The sequence below is a fragment of the Abrus precatorius genome, unplaced genomic scaffold, assembly GCF_003935025.1.
Source record: "Abrus precatorius isolate BTA unplaced genomic scaffold, Abrus_2018 Scaffold2, whole genome shotgun sequence".
NCBI classification, from domain to species: Eukaryota; Viridiplantae; Streptophyta; class Magnoliopsida; order Fabales; family Fabaceae; genus Abrus; species Abrus precatorius.
The window spans coordinates 33,226,578-33,244,882 of NW_020874362.1; positions in this window are offsets into that span (position 1 = coordinate 33,226,578).

An 18,305-nucleotide genomic window follows, 5' to 3' on the forward strand; every position below is an offset into this window, starting at 1 on the left:
TACCTAGTTGAAAATTTATAATTGTATAAATAATTTAAACAATTTTATAATATTATATTAACATAATATTAAATAATTTTAAAAATATATAATATTATACTAACATACTATTAAAATAATTATTATTTATTTTATTTATTTATGATTAATTAATTAAATAATTATATATAAATATATATATATATATATATATATGTATTGAAATATATGAAATACGTTTGTAAAGAAGTAATAGAAGAGCATATAAAAAATAAAAAAATAAAATGAATGAGATTGTTATTAATGTAAAGAAAATAAAGATAATAAAATTGACATATATACATCAAGTTTTAATTATAAGATATTTTTTTCAAAAAATTAAAAAATAAAAATGTAATAGAAATTCTGAGATAAAAATTTTTTATATGCTTTTTTATTGTTTAAATTTATAAAATCTGATATTATATACGATATTATTTATTATTTTTTTATCTTTCATTTTTTATACAAGTATCCTAAAATTGTATTTTAAAACACTAAGGGTTGTTTAGTTTCTAAAAGAATTTTTTTATTTTTAATTACAAAAATGTCACTTTATTTTTATTATATTTTTTGTTTTCAATTATTTATTAAAAAAATTAAAATAATAAATAGAATAAAAAGTATCTAACATATTTATAATTAAAATAAAAACTAAAAACGAAATTTTCCTAAAACAAAGCAACCCCTAGACATGTTTCAAAAAAATATTATTAATGTATTTACATAAAAAAAATTATATAATTTATTACAAGTTATAATAATCTTTATTAAACTTTAACAATATTTTTAAAATCATACTTAATAAGACTCATTAAGTTATTATATTATTCTCACTTTGTCAAAAATAAAATATAAAATTCTATTAAGGAACGCTCAAAAAAATTAAATAAAGAATTAATAAGTATAATTATTTTGCTAAAAGTTATGTTAAAATATTTAATAATATTAAATATTATACTTTTATCCAAACATTTTTTATTTTAAATTTATTACTCAGAGTCCATATTGGTTTACTTCACTTAGTTTTTTTCTCTTTTTTCCTTATAACATTTTTACTGAATACACACTAATTGATGTAAATTAATTGTTATTTAAATACAGTAATTTCTCACACGGAGTTATCAGTATAATTTTATAACAACTTTGACCGTTGAGGCAAATATAATTGAATTTGATTTAATTTTGAATTATATACTTTTTTATAATTATTAATATTGTATATTTTCTTGGTAATAATTTACCATATAATGAATTTTTTTAATTGCCATTATTTAAAGATTAGGAAATTTACATGTTTTGAAATTTAGTAATAGAGATAAAAACATTATTTGTTATTGCAAATGTGCAAGTTTAACGTTACTGAAAAAGGGTAAATATATAAAATTTTATAATTTACAGGTGTGTGTGTGTGTGTGGGTGTGTGATGCTTGACGACTACTCCAAATGCTTTCTTGGTTTTCACTTTCCAATATAGACCACACACTTCACCAAAAATGCTTTTTTAAATGAGCCTTCTTCATGTGCGTGTATGTTACATATTTATAATCTCAACACAGGGAAATCAATAAGTGGAATTTATTTGCTTTATTTTCTTGCTATTTGATCTTTTTCACAGTCAGTGATGAAGATAGTTGTGAAAGTACACGCTGAACCTTTTTCCAAAACATTCTGAACTATTATTTTTAGGATGTAATTGACTTGATGCTTTTCTGAAGTTCCACTGTTTCCTATTGAAACCGTTGCTTGTCTTTGGTTTTTTTTGTGTCAGATTGTCTTGTTATCCAAAATAAGCCAACTCGCTGAAAATAATAGGTTGATAGAAATGGCCCTTCCCACGACCCAAAAAAGAAAATGAAATGAACCTTCTGGGCATGATTCAAAATATGCATGCATACATTATTTGGCAATGCATGCCATATGCTACACGATGTGCTTTTAGGAAATTGATGTTGGGTGATATTTTTCACTTAGTTGAAGTCAATTATAAAAAAAAATACAGAAGATTGAAAGTGTTATCTAACTGTGTAATAAGCGTGTGAATATGTAAGCATGGATATACTACGCATGTTAACAATGTTTGGGTAATAGCTGATAATTACGGGAAAAGCATGTTAACAATGGACAACTCATTTTTGCCAGCAAAATTTAAAGTATCGTCACTCACTTTTTGGGTATCAACGTCAGAGCTATGACGGTCGATAATAGATTAATGGAAGAATAAAAATGTTAAAGCTTCTTCTTCAATGTTGATTTTGGTCAAACAATTTTAAAAAACAATAAAAGGAGGGTTTTTTTTTTCTCATTTTCCATGTTATCTTTTTCCGAAATTTCCCATTTGCTTTACATAATATAGAGTGAAGGAGACCACTGGCCAAAAAGGGAGAAGAAAAATCTAACAGGAGTATAGAACCCGATGAACAATGAAACAAAAGGAAAAGAAAAAGCGATTCCTTTTTCTCATGCTAAACATGACAAACCAAAATGAAATTCTATTAAGTGAATAGATGAAATATAATCAGGGTAAGGAAGGAATAAAGTACCCTTCCACTACCATCCAACATATTCCCGTTTTGATGCTTATGTTTAGAGCTTTAAAGGAGGTTGATTAATGGATACGATCCTTGTTTAAGATTACTAGAGCATCTCATGGCATGCTCTATCATTCAGACCAGTCATATGGATACCCCTTACCCTTACCCAGTACTATTTTCCGAAGGAAAACTTAAAAAAGGGTTGATTGGTGTGGTCTTAACTTGGTAATAACAAATAAGTACCCGTAATTGAGGATCAAATCAAATGCGTGGCGGTGGATACCTGAAAATGTCACACCAAACTAGAGATCTAATCACATGAATTGGTTCATTTCAATTTCTAGTGTTTTGGGCTAAAATGAAGACCATCATTCAAACTAAATATTCCATGTAAAGTTATTTTGGGGATAGAAATGATGAAATGAAACCAAAAAAAAATAAATTATTTATTATTGTTTGATTTGTTTAAAATGAAATAAAATAATATCTGAAGTATTTATTTTTTTTCTTCCCATCTTAGAGTATGATGTGTAATGAAGTAATTCGATTTATTATGCATTACTTTTTTTATCATTTTATTTTCTTATTAAATAATAAAATAAAAAAAACTCTATTCCGTTGGATTATAGAATATAAACAAGTAAGAATCAATAAAATAAAATGTCAAGAGTCGCTCGCATGAGGATCCAAAAAAAAGTAAGGAAACCTTCCAAATTAAGAAACACTTTGAAAATTGTAAGTTATATAAGTATGTGTAATATATTAATTAAAAGTTCTGTTATTACTTAAGAACTAATTATCATGTTCGTGTATTTCACGTGCTTATTTTTATTTTAAAAAATTAATTTAAATGTTTAAAATATGCTAAATAAAATTATTATAAAAAATTGATAAATTTTAATTTAATGATTTTTATGAAAGTTTCACTACTTATGATTTTATTAGAAGACAAAAATTTCCCAATATCCTGTAAGTATACCATTTTAAAAAAATGGAAAATTATTAGAAAATATAATAAATATGTATTCTCTCTGTGTGTATACAGCCTTGCAAGTGGTGGAGCAGATAAAAAACTTAAATTTATTCTATCTCACAAAAGTGACGTCCAAACTTAACAAAACCTGGATTTTTAAAGTTTTTTTTTTCAGATTTAACTTGCATCAATTTTAATCGAATAGAGCTAAAACAAATATTATAAATTAAATACATCTAAAATAGTTCACACAGTTTAATCATAATTATATATCTAAAAATGATCCTTAATATTTTTTTAATTATTTACAAATAAATATATAGTCACTTTTCATGACTTTTTGATAGAATTTTAAAAATTAAAAACATTTAAGTTTCCTTTTAATAAGGTAAGTTTCTATAACTCACAAGTATTTTACTTTTAAAAAATTATGATAAAATTTTTAATAAATTTTTCACTTCTAATTTCATAAAATTATTAGTCAGCAAGATCCTTAATTATATTATTTCAGTTTATTGCACATTTTAAATGCTTTAAAATTGTGTAACAGTTATATAATTTTACATATTTCTTACTTATATTTTTAGTTACTGTCAATAATTAGGATTTTAGTTTTAAAAGTTTATAATAATTATATAGTAATTTACATTATATAACAGTTATATAACTTTTTCACTTGATATATCCAACACAAGGATTAAGTTGCTCTAAATATAACTATTGTCAAAGATATTTTATTCAATAACTTTTTTTATAAATGTTAAATCTCTTATCAATTCATTTATTGGGATTGAATTTTAAAAAAATAGATTTAAATGTAAAAAAATTTATGCAACTCAAGAAATTAATTGAGAAAAATTCATCTCCAACTTTATTTTAATTTATAACGTATTTATTAAAATATGTGTTTTAATATAAATTATATATTTATGAATTAGTTTGTCTAAAATTGAGTATACATTCATCATATTAATATTATATATTTAATAATTAAATTTATTAAATTTATATTTTAAAATATTAAACTAGAAACTAAATCTTTTTTATACACGCCGCTAAAAGAACTATTAAAAATTATAATTAGAAAAACACAAAATATACATTTAAATTAATAGTTGAAATTTTTTAAATATTTTAAAAATTAAATAATATTTATATTTTTTTAAATAAATTACTAACCATTACTATCTATTATATATATTTAGTATAAAATAAACAATAATAAATATTTTACATATAATATGGCATCAAATATTCTTTTAATTTATAAGACACTATATAAAATATAAAATAATAATAGTAGTAATAATAATAATCATAATCAACGTTACCCCCAAACAATATTGTGTATACTATTCAAGACATGAAATATTTAATTATTGTTAAAGTATATTATATTTATTGTAAAATTATTGCCTTCATCTATTAACTTTAGGATAAGTTTTGATTTTAATTTTTAATTTTATGTTAATTTATTTTAGTTACTTAACTTTTAAAAGTATTTTTAATAAATTTTTTCGTGATAAAAATATTATATATATATATATATCATGTGTATTATTTATTTTCATTTTATTTTTTATTTCTGTTTTTTACTCTTACTTTTTTATCTTATTTTTGTTATTCATTTTTTTTTCTCAAAATCAACTAAGAGGATGATATCATCACCATTTAAAAAGAAAGATAATGTTGTTGCCATTTGTGTAAAAATCAAAGATATAAAAAAAAAGATAAATAATATGTGTGGTAAAAAAAAGATAAAAAGTTTTAATAAAATTAATATTTTTAATAAAAAATAATTTATTTACAGAGCTTTAAAATTAAAGAAATAAATGAATCAAAATAACGTTTAAAGACAATTTTTTTATTATGGAGACACAATGCTGACAAAGCATATAAAAGTGAAATTTTTTATTAAAGAAAGCATTTTTTTATCTTTCCTTTTAGTACATTCTGGAGGCACAAAAATTTAAGTTTTCATACAGTTTACATAGAAATGGTAGTTAGGACATTTTTACATCCTTTCTAGAAGATTCTTATGGGAACTTGGATTACATCCTCTTTTTCTCTGATTTTTGTAATGGAACAGTAGTTTCTCTCATTTCACTTATCTGTTGTAAGCTTTTTTCTGTGAACATGATTTCTTTTTCTGCAATATATATTAGTTTCAGATTATTTATTTCCATTATATCTAACTAAATATCTTGGGGTTGAGTAAAAATGAACTTATTTTTTTTTACTCTTTGCAATAAACTAATCATTGAATATAACTCAAGATACAAGCTTTAATATAATATTTTGATTCTGAACTCAATGCCTCTCTATTTTAAGTAAATAGGGTTGATGAAAAGGAACTCATGGCTGGAAAGTTGTGAACTTTCTTGGACTAGGATCAATTTACTTGTTATATATTATCTAGGAATAGAAATTTATGATGATGTGGTCAAATGGATTTAAATCTTAATGCTGAACGTTTTTTGTTTTATCTAATGAATTAGGAAGTTAAATTTATTTTAGAACCAATTAACCAAGAAATTGAGATTGGGTATATTAGAAAAATCTGACCATTAGATGAAACTGTATTTTGAGTTATACATATATTTTTATGCAAAGGATAAAAGATGAGAGATTCTGAACTCACCATACTTTTTAATTATTTTCAGACCCACTTTCAATAATTTAGACATTTACATTCTACAGTTATTTTGGTTATTATTTCATGTTTTAGTTCTCAGTTTCTACTCATATATCAATTTCAATTCCAACACTTTTAATTCAGTTCTTACAATTCTGCATATATTTAATTTTTGCTCTATTTATACTCTATTTTTGGTGACCCAACTAGTGTTATTCTTGTGGTTTGGTACTTAGCATTAATCCTTGTAGACGATAAATCTATTTTGTTACTTCAAACGATTTGGTGCACTTGCCAAAAAGTTATTAGTTACCTTCTTTTAACAAATGCTCAAAGGTGTAATTTGAAAAACAACACCTAAGTCGTTGGATTTCCTTAAACATATGTAACTTGGATATCTTGCGTGATAAAATAAACAACTTCCAAGGAATCTGAGTGTCAATGAACTTGATCAAAGCCACAATTTATAGCAAGTTTGAGATCGTGATAAATTCATATTAGTTCTCTATATAGATTTGTAGATATCTCAATGAATCTTGCCTAACCATATATCTATTATTCTAGATGGTTTCTAATAACACCTCTAATGAAATTTGAGAGAATTCTCTCTATTTCTTTGTTTTGCAATTGATAATACAGTACAAATATATACATTAAGATTTACACAGATTGTTCCTAAAACAACTCCTATTAAATTACTAAAAATAAATAAAATTAATACCTAACAAAAATATATCGATTTAACTTCCTAACTAAATTATGATAAAATTTATTGCATATCCTAAAATATGATTGTATAAATTACAATCATATTTTTATTCTTATCACCCCCCTCAAGTTGGTGCATGCAAATTATGGATGCCTAACTTGCCAACTAGAATATGAAACTGAGAGCTACCAAGAGCTTAAGTAAATATGTTAGCCAATTGTGCATGAGTAGAGACATAGGATGGTTGAATATTTCCACAAGTAATTTCATCTCGCAGAAAGTGACAATAGACTTTAATGTGCTTTGTAGGTTCTTGACAATATGAATAGCTGCTTGATTATTATAGTAAATATGCATGCGCTGAGGATGAGTTACACCAAGGCAAGATAAGACACCTTTCAACTATTTAAGTTCACAAGTAGTTGTTGCTAATGAACAATATTCAACCTCTACAGATGAGCGAGAAACAATGTGTTGTTTCTTAGTTTTCTAAGATATTGGTGATTGCGCTAAAAAAATAAACCACCTTGTGAGAGAATGGCGTGTCAAGGGGCAACTTGCCCAATCAGAGTCACACCAACCATACAATTTTAAATCACTATCTTCATGCAAAAGTATACCTTATCCAGAACTACCTTTCAAATATCAAACAACTTGCAATGCTGCCTCCCAATGTTCTTGTCTTGGTTGTTGCATAAATTGTGAGAGTGTATGCACACAGTATGAGAGTTCTGATCTAGTAAAGCAAAGATAGATAAGTCGCCTGCTAATCTTTTATATTGTTTAGCATTGTTAATCAACAGGCCATTAGCAAGAACTAAGTGATGGTTCTGTTCTAGAGGTGTGCTTGCTAGCTTAGCTCCAAGAAGGCCAGCTTCAACGATTATGTCAAGAGCATATTTTCGTTGACAAAGAAAAATACTAGCTGGAGAACAAGGTACTTCAACTCCAAAAAAGTACTTGAGAGCTCCTAGGTCCTTCATATGAAAACAAGTATGCAAGTAAGTCTTAAATTTATCAATTGCTTCATGTCTGACTTTTGCAGGACAAATAGAAAGTAATCATAGAGTGATTGTTTGAAGTCATAGCTTTTGAGAGCGGTGGACAGATTGGCAAACCAACACCTAGGAGCTTGTTTCAATCCATAAAGAGATTTATTAAGCTTGCACACTATTTCGAGCTGTTGAACAGAAAAACTAGGTGGTAGTCTCATGAATACTTCCTCCTAAAGTTCCCATATAAGAATGCATTATGCACATCCATCTGCTACAACTCCCAATTTCTTGCTGCTGCTACTACCAACACTAATTGTACTGTCACCATTTTTGCAACAGTGGCAAAAGTCTCTGTATAATCCATCCTCTCTACTTGATGATTACCAAGGATGACTAATTGAGCTTGAAACTTCTCCATTGTGCCATCAAATCTATGTTTTATCTTGTACACCCATTTATAACTGAGTGCCTTTTTGTCTGGGGGCAAGGATGTTACAGGCCATGTACCATTGTTTTCAAAAGCTTCAATCTCACTTTGCATGGCCTCCCTCCATTTGCTATTTTTAACAGCCTCGTTATAGGTAACAGGTTCACGGTCTTGTATGATAGTGATAGATGATGTTGAGTCGTTATCAAAACAACTAAGTTCTCTCAGGATTTTGTAGTATAGAGCTAAACTAAGGTCGATTCACAAAGATACATTTTTAGTTAAATTTAATTTTAAGTTTTCTTTTAAAGAATGCAAGTAAACTTTTGGGGGTTTGAAATTTGAAAATTAATTAAATTAAATTACGAACAAAATAATATTGAGTAAAAACAAATGAAGAAATATCAATCCACAGAATATTAAATGCATCTAACTCTGATTATCACAATATCTAAAGATTTTAATTCGAGCTGAACGTTTATCTAATTCAATTATTAATTCAATTAAATAACCTATCAATTGAATCCTAATTTGAATTCTAATAACAGAAAAATTAATTACGATCGTAATACATAAATCTGAAGTTAGAGAAAAAGAAAATAAACTTGGAGCAATTCGACTCAAAACTCAAATCAGAATTACAGCGTTTGGATTCTGCGGATTGAACGGGAAGTTTAGCCTTCTATCGAAAGACTTAACCCACGCGAGAATGGGAATAGAATGAGAGAATTCAAGAGAAAATAAAAATAAGGATTCTTATTTCAGTCAAATCTCAAAAGTTCAAAGTGTCTAATATCCCCTAATTCAGAACTTTAGTAGCTCATTTATAGGTTCTAATTAGGATAACTAAATGGCCAAAATTCGGGCCTTCATTATAACTATAAGCCCAAATACAATTATCTAATAACAAAGAGCCCAAATTCAATCTTGTAATAATATTCAGCAAATATGCCTCAACTTCAAAAAATCATAAAAAATTGAAAATAACTCCAAATCCAACAATACGTATATGCATTTTGAAGCCTTGAATGTGTATAATCCAATGCAGCGAGAATCAGCAAAAAAAAATATCTGTAGAAAAAGTTGTGACCGAAAAAGTAGTCAGAGATTAGAATAACTGAAAATATGAAATTAAAGTATTTATTTGTAACAAGCCCAATTTATTCAAAGAAATAGAAAATGGTAAAAACCCTGAAAATCAAGCATTTCCCATTGAAGAAAAAAATAATAAAAAATCAACTGAATTTTTTTGGATCCAGATCCTTAAATAATAAATAATACAATAACCAACCTTCCTTTTTATTTTTGAGTATTTTTTTAAAATACTATGATGGTTCTGTTGTTTTCTTATTTCGTCTCTTTTGTTATTTAGTAATCTAAAAGTTTCTTGTTTTTTTATCATATGTTTTTTATTTTCAAACTTAAAAGGTCCTTCTATTAACCCTCAATCAATGAACCTACAAAATCCTTCAAATTGTATCTGATTCAACCCGGGTAGTGTAGACAGTCCCTAATTTCTAACCTCAAGCATTTTCAATTTTCCCATGAATTTTATAGAAAAATATCCCACGATTTGTTGTCATTCTTTATCAAATCACATGAATAGATTTAGCAAAAATAAAATTTCTTTTCTTTTTTCTTTTTACTAAATTACATGAAATTTTACCTAACCCTGTGTATAAAATACCTATTATGAAAAGAAGAATAAATAAAATATAATTTTATACTCAAATATGAATTTGCAACAAAACAAACAAATAGAATCGAAATTTGAATATATATATATATATATATATATATATATATATATATATAAATGGAAACAAATTGAATAATTCAACTTTAATTTTTGGATTTTTTAAGGCATATAAAAAAAATAGATTCCATTTATAGCATTATTCTGATATTACATATTCCAATTTGATTTTATACCCGAAAAAAATCAATTCAGGATTTGCTCTGCTCGCTGAGATAAAGACCTAATCGAATAATCAGAAACAATATAGAATTAATTTTAGTATTTATAAATCAAAATAAAACTATAAATATAATTCTAAAATATGTTACATTAGATAGCTGAAGGAAAGCACGATGTGCCAAAAAAAATCTATCATAGTTTACATAATGAGCTAAAGGATAAGTCATACTTGAGGAATGTACTGGAGAGGGTGACTTGGGTATGAGCTCAATCGTTGAACTATGTTGGTTACATAGTCACGCAACCAAGTAGAAGGTTGTTTTATTCCATGCCCTCTTCCAAGTGGACTAATCTCAATTAGAGAAGAATAAATTTCTTCAAGTGTAGTTGTTAATTTAGGTGGAGGTTCAGCTACCTCTTCATTTATTTTGCCCTCCTCACTTTGATATCTGGTGTGGCACTATCTTGGGGAAGCATTCTAAATTCACAATTTAGGACACTATCCAGAACCTTGATATCATCTTCAAAATTTTCAACAATTATTTCATTGTGTAAGAACTCTTTATACGTGGGACCGTCATAAGCAACAGAAAATTCTAACTCAACATCTCGAGAGACAAAGTACTTTTTCTTTTCCAAGTCAAACAATTTCCAACCCTTCTTACCATATGGGTAGCTAACAAAAATACATTTTTTACTCCTACTAGCAAATTTATCTCCTTTTTGTTCTTGGTTATGAGCATAACACAATGATCCAAGCACTCTCAAGTGCTCAAGTCAGGGTGCTTGTTTGTGCAATATTTCATATGAAGCCTTCTTATTCAACACTTCAGAAGGTGTGCAATTTATTAAATAGCCTGCAGTCAAAATACACTCATCCCAAAATTTAATAGGGAGATTGCCTTGAAATTGTAAAGCTCGCGCCACATTCGAAATATGATGGTGTTTTCTTTCGACTCTTCCATTTTATTATGGTATTCCTACACAAGATGTTTAAGACACAATCCCATGGTCAAGAAAATAATTTTTCATGCAATTGAATTTTGTCGCATTGCCACTTCTAAAAATCTTCACCCTTTATTATATTAGTCTTTCAACCATAACAAAGAAATTAAGCAATGTTCGAGTTATTTTCTTTTTCTCAATAAGTAAATAAATCCAAACAGCACGTGAAAAATCATCCACTATTGTCAAGAAATAAAATGTGCCACAAGAAAAAGGAGTTCTATATGGTCCCCACAAATCACAATGAACTAGTTCAAATGAGCTACTTGTTTTATGAGCATTAAATGGAAATCTTTCTCAAGTTTGTTTGGTTCTATGACACACATCACTTATGAAGAGAGTTGTCGTTACCTCTATCAAAGTTTAAACAGAATTAATGTAGTACTCGTCTAAGCTAACCTAAGTCTTCCTCTTGTGAACATTGGGTATGAGATCATACATCAAACATGTTGTGAGCACTAAGTTTAGAAAATAAATAGGGGATTTGTTATTTTCAGGTTTAAAGGCATTCAAATAGAAATTTAAGTTGGAAAATTCAATTAGCAAAATATATTAATCCCTAGTTCATCCATATTGGTTCTATTATGAATCCTTTTAAAAATCAACACATCATCCTTTCCTAGAATTAGGTTAATTAGAACAAGTGTCAATCAACTCTAATTTCTCATGCAAGATTAAGTGAATCACATGAGCTCCAATCGCTGATCCTTAGAATTAAGCAACCTTAGAACCAAATCAGAATTAAGCAAACTGAGCTTTGAGTTTCTTCTTAAAAATGAAATTAAGATTAATTAAGAAACAATCTTAATTTTATTCTTAATACAATTTTCAAGAGATTGGGGAAGATGAAATTCTTGAAAAGAAATTCATATTGGCAATAAATTCAAGATTTCAAGAACCTCTATGGATTTACTAGGCATTAATAACAAAATTTAGCCATTCATGATAATGGAGTTCAGCATTACAAGAGATAGAATGCAACAAAACTAGTAAAGTTCAATGTAAAAGTAGAGAAAAAAAAAGATGAAGTAAGAAGTGACCCTAACCCTTGGTAGCCACCCAAGGTCTGACCTAAGCCTCTGTAAATGTATCTAAAATGAAAGGTACAAGAAATAGTCAAAAGATCTCCATCCTAAAAGTGAAAATCCTATTTATGGTAAAAAAAATGCTTCCTAGAGTGATCACCTTGACTTTTGATAGTGTTTATGCGCAACCAATTGTAACTTCTCTTCTATAAGGTGTTCACTGTCACTAGTGAGAGTGATTAAGCACAGCTTCGCTGGAGTGAAATGCATGCACGTGTTTATTATGAGTAACGAAAGTAAGAACAATACTTGTAAATCTTGATGTATATATTGGTACTATATTATCAATTACAAAACAAAGGAATCGGGAGAATTCTCTCAAAATTTATTATGGCATGAGAATGCAAAAACTCAGGGCCTAATGAAAAGGAAATCAAAGAAGAGCAAAACCAAGAGAACAAGATTTGCCCACCATATGATCTTAAATCAAGAGGAGGAACAATCTGCGCTAATGCTGCACAAATTGAAATGATAGGGAGCGTAAATTCATCCTTCTTAGAAGCAAAATAAAAATAAAAATTAGAGTTACTGGGTTGACCACCAAACATGCGCGTATTTACAGGAAATGCACTTTGTAGTGTTCACTATCATTAGTGATAGTGAACACGCACAACTACGTCTCTCAGATCTGGCTCTATAGTGACCACTTTCACTACTGGAAGTAGTTACTTTCACTACATTTCTTCTCAAGAGCTAAATTTCCATGGATTTTGTTCAAAAATTTCTACACAATTATTCTAGTGAGTAACATTGCAAAAGATAATTACACAATTAATGTAAATTAAACACAAAAAAAAAACTATAATAATTGGCATAATTGAGATTTCTATGGTATTTACAATCTCTAACTTCATTTTTCTATTAAAAATCTATAAAATAAATAAATAAAATATTAACAAAATATAGATTCATCAATCAAAAACTTTATTTGACAAATTAAAATTTTTATTTTTACTAATAGTAGGTATCAACTGTGTGATTTTCCAAGAAGGATGCTCCAAGTGCCTATGCTAAAGCTCTAGTAGGTTTACTCCATCAACTTTAAACTCTGTTAATTCCACGAAAGAAATAAAGCTCATTCCTTTGTTTACCTGCTCTAATCAGCATCCTTGAAATGCGGTCTTGCACAACACATGTTTTTAGCAAATTGCAAAACACAATCTAATTCATCTATTAGTTGTGACACTGACATTAGATTGCAGTTTAATTTAGGAACATAAAGAATATTTGAAAGCTTTAAACCCCCTTTTTAACACCACGGTTCCTTCTTTGGCTGTGGCAACATACTACCCATCAGGGAGCCTTATGGGGCAATCTTGAATATTATGCAAGTCACTCAAGCTTTTCAAGCATCTTGTCATATGGTTAGATGCTTCAGAATTAATTATCCACATAATGGTGTTATGCTTACCTGTCATCTTCTCTTTTGTCTTATGGGTGTTCAACGTTTCTACCAATACTTACCATTGTTTGGTGGTCAATCCAGTAACTCTAATTTTATTTTATTTTTTGCTTCTAGGAAGGATGAATTTACGCTCCCTATCATTTCAATTTGTGCAGCATTAATGCGGATTGTTCCTCCTCTTGATTTAAGATCATATGGTGGGCAAATATTCTTCCCTTGGTTTTACTCTTCTTTGATTTCCTTTTCATTAGGTCCTGAGTTTTTGCGCTCTGATGCCATAATAAATTTTGAGAGAATTCTCTCTATTTCTTTGTTTTGTAATTGATAATATAGTACCAATATATAAATCAAGATTTACAAGCATTGTTTTTAAAATAGCTCTTATCAAATTACTAAAAATAAATCACATCAATACCTAACAAAAATATACAAATTTAACTTCCTAAGTAAATTATGATAAAATCTATTGCATATCCTAAAATATGATTATACAAATTACAATCATATTTTAATTCTTATCAACCTTCAAAATTTGATGGTCTTGGATTCTTTAGAGTTTTCATCAATGTTAATTTGTATCACACAAGGAGATAGAGGAGACCAACTAACCCATTTTTTGTAGTGGTTTTGCTAGTGAGTATCGAACAGAGTCACACTATTTTGATATTGTTTTATCACTTTCTAACTTGGTCAATCTTCATTATGGAAAATTTATTCATTTCTCACTTTCTATATGAACCACAAGGTGATTAGAAATATCATTTGATTATCACTCTTTAAATATGATCTAACCAAGTGTTAACATCTTACTAAGTGAATAAACAATTAGTCAAAAAACCCACAAGGGACCAAATCTCCCATGATTTGTTTTAATTTCTAAGATAATGGAGTAAACTTTCTTCTTGATGTCGGCATTTAGAGCAAAAGAGATCTTAAGTTGTATGATGATTAAAGTATATCAAGTTGGTAAGTATTGCATCATATACAAAAAACCATCCAAAGTACCTAATATTCTTTGCACTTTAGCTTTCCAAATAGAAGAAAATGTCACTTGATAATTTTTAGGTGTAGTTTTAGAAATCAACCACTTGTAAGCATTCTTGGAAGAGTAGATACCACTAGTTTCATTTGAACAAACAACAACATCTTCTTGGTCATTAATAACAAAAGTAGCTAACATGATATGCTCAATAGTTTTTGGGAGAGGAGTAGTTAGTCATTGTAATAAAAATATAACTATGCAAAAGTGAAATTGGATCAAAAGCACTAATTCTAAATCAATTTGTGGTTTTGATTTTCTAAAACCTCACTTACTCAAGCACAATGGTGTGTTATTTTCTAAAGAAATGAGCAAATTTTGAGACCCAAATCAAACGAGAATATGAAATGTTTATAGGGCTCTATCTATCATAAAGCCTAAAATATTGAGTCACTAACAACATTGTGAAAAATCAGCAAAACGAAACCTTTGTGTGCAAAACAGAATGAGGATAATGAAGATAGATAGATTACATTATGTTCCAAACAAATAGGAACTAAAATTGACACGAATTGCTAACATTATCCCACTTGATCTATTGATCCCACTATCAATCATAATAAGAAATTAAATATATGAATCATGGTGACAATTCATGTAATGCAAGTATTATCTCCTATGTATCACAATATATCAAGTCTTTCAATACTAGCTCTCAACTTAATGAATAAATCACATATTCATTTAAGGTCAAAACTAAATGATATTTCTCAAATAAACAAACAAATATGTGCACAAAACATATGAGAAAACATTAAAACTGAATAAAAGTTTTATCAAAATGATAAAAGTACCTATAATGACTGTCACATTATGGAACTAAGTCCTATTCGTACTATATGATCCTTAAAATTCTTTGGTAGCATGCCTTTAGTCAAAAGATCGCCAATCATCAATTCAATGCTAACATGCTCAATGACCACTTTCTTTTTCTTAACACGTTCTCTTATGGCTAAATATTAATGTCAATGTATTTACTTTGACTTCCACTCTTGTTATTTTTATTCATAAATACTGCAACAAGGTTATCACAATACAACTTCAATAGCATAGAAATAGAGTCAACAGTTCTAAGCTCATATATAAAACTCTTTAATCATACACCATATGAGATAGCATCAAAACAAGAAACAAACTCAGTTTCTATAGTGGAAGTGGCAGTCAAGGTCTGCTTCACACTACTCTAAGATACAATTGCACAAGTTAGCATAAAAACATAACCAGATATAGATTTTTTAGTATCAATACAACCAGCAAAGTCTGAATTAGAGTAGCCTATTACCTCCAAATCATTAATTTGTCTGTATATAAGCATGTAAACATTTGTTTCTTAGAGATATCTCATTGTCTTTTTTGTAACTTTTCAATGATCAACACATGGATTACTCTAATATCTTTCCAAAACTCTAACTACAAATGCAATGTCAAGTTTAATGCAATGTACAAATCTAAGCATATATAAGACTTCAAATTATTGAAGCATATGGAATATTTTTCATGTATTTCTGCTCAAGGTCATTTTTTGAGCACTTGCTTAATTAAAGCCTATCACGCTTCAAAATATAAGTTATACTTGGTGAATAATCTTTCATATTAAATATCTCTAAAACCTTGTTGATATTGTTCTATTAAGACAAACCTAGAATGCCTTGAGATCTTTCTCTATAGATCTTAATGCTTATGACATAAAATGTTAACCCATGTCTTTCATATCAAAGTTCTTTGAGAGAAATTATTTCACCTGATATAGTATACACTCATCATTAGTCGCAAGCAAAATATCATTCACATATAAAATAAGAAAACAAATCTTACTTCCACTAACCTTCGTATATATACATTGATCCATGATGTTCTCTTCAAAATTGAATGAATATATAACTTCATAAAATTTTAGATACTATATATGGATTTATTAAGTTTACAAACTAAATGTTCATCGTTACTAGAGAAGAATTCTTTAAGTTATTTTATGTAAATCTCATCTTCTAAGTCATTATTAAGGAACGTTGTCTTCTTCTAGTTGTACATGTTTTTCTTTTCTTCAGCACTTTAATTCTCACAAAATAACATTTTGATTTAGAAAGTGTATCTTTTTAGCATATTTTTCTCCTCACAAAGGTTACAAATGTCTTGATGATAATGAAAGTATATTTGTTTATAATGATGTAAATTTTAATGAAAATTGATTCTCATATATATGATGAACTTTTTCTAGAGATAACAATAATAGTAATTGATTCTTCTATAACATATCATGTTCCTATTGCACTTACATTATTAAGCTCCTTGGAGTGTCATATACAAATTGCATGTTACCTATTTTTTTTTCTTTATTATTAAATCTTTTTCTTATTTGTCACAAAATTCAACTAATATTAATATTTTTTTATCATCATCTTTTAATTATTCTTCTCCTCTGTCTTCTCAATCTACTAGACTACTACACATTTTAATTAGCCTAAACAAACTATATCAAAATCTTGAATAATTAAGTCAGAATTTGTATCTATGCTTATTCTTACTCATAAAGATTTCTATAGTCATTTTGAAGCTGTGACTAACTTAAAATGGCTTGAAGTTATGAAATGTACTTACAATGCTTTAGTGAAAAATAACACTAAAAACTTGGACATTTAGCTCCAAATAAACAAATTCACTAGGTACAAATATGTGTTTTGAGTTTAAAAAAAATTTGATGGCTACATAAACAATTATATGGTTGGTTAAATTGGCAAAAGATTCTAATTGTAACCAAGTAATAATCATATGAAAATTTTGTCATATGCGGTAAGAGGTATAACGGTTAAAATTATGCTTACTATTCTTGACAAATTAGTAGTATACTAACCATATTGACGTAAATAATATATTTATTAATGAAAAAGTATATATAGCAAACTTTTGAGATTTAGGGTAAATAATAAATCCATTGAATATAAGCTAAATAAAGTTTTTTATAAACTTAAATAAGTCCTTAGTACATTATTTTAGAGATAAATCTCAACTCTTTAAAATTAAAAATTTAAATCCAGCAAGTATATTTCCTCACTGTTTACTTTATATGGATCTTTTTACACAATTCTTATGTCAATATATGTGAATAATATTATTGTTATATGATCATCTTTCACTCTAATTCAACAACTTATTACTCTTTTGAACTCTAATTTTCCTTTGAAATAACTCAGGAAACTTAATTTCTTTATAAAATTTAAATTTAAAATACTTAAAAAATATATCCTTACTTTATTATTTATAGATTTAAACAATCACTGATAACTAATAATAAAATTTGTTAATTAGTTATAGTTAATTATAAAAAAACTAAACTTACGATCATAAACTAGTTTGTTAGAGAAATTTGACAATATTCATGTCAAATTATGATTTGGTGTAAGTATAAAAAAATTTGATCCCAAAATGTAGACCAAACAAAATATGGAGTCATGTAAAACTTTAATAACTTTTCTAGTCTTTCTTCTTATATACAAAAGTATAAATCAATTTAATATTTCATTCAAGTCCCTTTTTTTTAATCAAGATTCAAGTCCTTTACTCG